The sequence below is a fragment of the Haemaphysalis longicornis genome, unplaced genomic scaffold (assembly GCF_048455015.1).
Source record: "Haemaphysalis longicornis isolate Haplotype H1 unplaced genomic scaffold, Haemaphysalis longicornis Haplotype H1 scaffold_11, whole genome shotgun sequence".
Lineage (NCBI taxonomy): Eukaryota > Metazoa > Arthropoda > Arachnida > Ixodida > Ixodidae > Haemaphysalis > Haemaphysalis longicornis.
Window position 1 is genome coordinate 121677963 of NW_027526214.1, and position 2818 is coordinate 121680780.

Below are 2818 nucleotides of genomic sequence, written 5' to 3' on the forward strand. Positions count from 1 at the left end.
AAGCTTTAGCGTTGCGACAAAATGGTCCTTGATTTGGCGAATGCAGAGTTGAATCTGAAACCCAAAAAATGGCAGTTTAAGGACAATATTATCAATATACTCCATCACATTTTTACATAGGCTGGTGAACTAACCATAGAGGTAATTTCCGCTGTCTGCCAATTTTTTCACCTACAACCCCAAAAAAGCCATTTGCCGATTCGCTGGTCTATAATAAAACTTTGCCGTTCAGTCCAAATTTTATCATCCTGGACTGGCAACTAAACCAGCTATAAACCTTGGTTCCCCCGTCGCCTACCGTTATAACAACAATACTTTTTTATATCTCAAGCAGACATTTATACCACGGCCTGTGCTTTTAAATAAAAAAACGGGACCAGACCTTCCATATAGTCGTACTAGCATGCATAAAATTTGCGGCTAGACATGGGAGGGGATGTCCGTTTTGCTAGAGGGGTAGTTTTTCCAAAAACCTCTCTCAAATTTGTAGAAACGCAAGCCATAAAGAAGTAACCGTGTATTACTGCTGCGTGAGGTGCAGCCAAATTCCAGCTATACCGTAAGGCCATCGCGTCACAGTCGTTAGGGCGAATCGTCATCCATGGTGGCGGGACTCCCACTTTTGCAATGATGCGACTTCCCTAATATCTGTGGTCCCGTACTCACGCATATAGCCACGAACCCTTTGCCGCAAGCCAGCATAATGCCGGGGAAGGGTTTATTTATTTATTGTTTGTTTTTACTGGTGAGCCACGCGCGGCTGTGTTATCTGCGTTCCAACCAAAGTGCTTCTTGCATTCTTTATTTTTATGCCGCACGGGCTATCACATTCAGATAAGCAGCCTGTTTCGCCCTGACGTCGCTAGCCCAGAATAATCTTCTGTGATCTAGAATGTTCTGGATGTGAATCGACGGTTCCAGAAACACTCGCACCGAAAGATAAACGCCTTCAGAGCAGACGCCGCGGCATTCGGTTAGACGACACTCGCCTACGTAAGTCACTTTGATGATCGCTGCTTTGCCGCCTGTGTATTCTTTTAAGTTGTCAGGAGAGCACAAGTTCGCTTCAATGAACTGGTTTCTCCTGCAAGACAACTGCGTCGTCCTTGGCTTCGTGACATCTGGTGGAAGTGCGGGGTACATGCGTCCTAAGCCCTCGTCAAGCAGACAAGCAAGCCCGACTCGTGTTAGCCGCCCACAGGAAGGTCTCCAGCCAGAGTTTGACGAGCGTTGCTCGCTTGAAAGACGGCGCAACACCGAGCTCTGCAATCTTGTCATGCTTCTTACGGCACGGTTGGGCCCTTGGCGCGTCACTATTCACTCGGCGGCACATACCGTTCAACTTGGTCCTCGCCGAAAAAACTACCCTCACATCAGCTCGGTTTCCCACCTGTTTTAGCCTATGGGAAACCCCGTGCACATAAGGAATGACAGCTATTTTCTTCTTCTCCTGGTCACTTGTCGTTTTTTTCCTTTTTCCCCTTAGTTCGGCCACCAACCTTTCGGCAACGGCCCCCAGAAATTTGTTTGGGAAACCCGAAGCAGTCAGCCGGCTCACCTGGGCTTTAAAGCTTGCGGAAGCTTGGTGGTGGCAGGAACGAACCAAGAGTCCCACCAGCCCGTGTTCCTGACGACGGCTGCTGGGACGGTCATAGAGAGTGCAGCCCTGGCCCGTGTCGAGTGGATTGTGGACCACAGCGGCGTCTTCCGGGAGCAGCAAAGCGGCTTCAGGCGGCACCACTCCACGGCTGACTTCCAGGGGGACGTCGTCTTCATGCTCGAACAGGCCCGCCACGACAAGAAGGTGGCCTTCCTGCTCCTGCTGGACATGCAGTCGGCATTCGACACGGTTGCCCACCGGGCCATCCTGGAATCCCTGGACGGCATGGGCGTTGTGGGGCACCTAGGGGGCTACATCCGGGCGTTCCTGCGTGACGGGACCCAGCGGGTGAAGTTCCGGGCGACCAGCAGTCCTCGAGACTTCCGCTCCGGGGTGCCCCAGGGAAGCGTGCTGAGCCCTTTCCTTTTCAACTTGGTGCTGGCGCCTCTCCCCGGCTGCATCCCTCCAGGCTTGCAACACCCAGTGGAGGTGGCAGTGTACGCTGACGACGTGGCACTCTGGACCCATGGCCCCATCAAAGACTGCCAAATACTCAAGGTGTGCCTCCAGGAGGCTCTTGGCGCAGTTGCAGTCTTCCTCTAGAGCCGTGGCTTGAAGCTGTGGGAGGCCAAAACGCTAGCCCTTATGCTGCACCCAGGAAGATGCAGGGCTCGACGGACAACACCGCCCATCACACTCAACGGGCGGCGTCTTCCCTGCGGCTGACCGTGAAGTGCCTGGGCTGCTGATTGACTGCCTGCTCACATAACTGCCAGCTATTAAGGCCCTACAGGCTCGCATCGCACGGGTGCTCAAAGGGTTGCGGACTTCTGTCACGAGGCAATGGCTGCTCACATCAAGTAGCGCAGCACTTGTTCCACGTCATGGCCTCCGAAGCTGTGCTGTACGCGCTTCCACTTGCCTACCTGGGTCCTCGACGGTGGCAGGAGCTGGAGATCGACCAACGCCGCGCCATCCGCCTCTGCCTGGGGCTCCCCTCCACGTCACCAGTAGCGGGCACTTACACCGAGTCGGGAACCTGGCCCATCGAGATACCGGCCTTGCAAACGGGGCTGCGGCACATCCAGTGCCTGCTGAAGTGGGATTCACACGACGGAGAAATCCTCTCTTTTTGGCCCGCGGGACCCGCTCACATGACCGGTTTTAGGCTCCGCCCCTTGGTGGGGATAGCCCGCGCTGGCTCCGCGAAAGAAAATG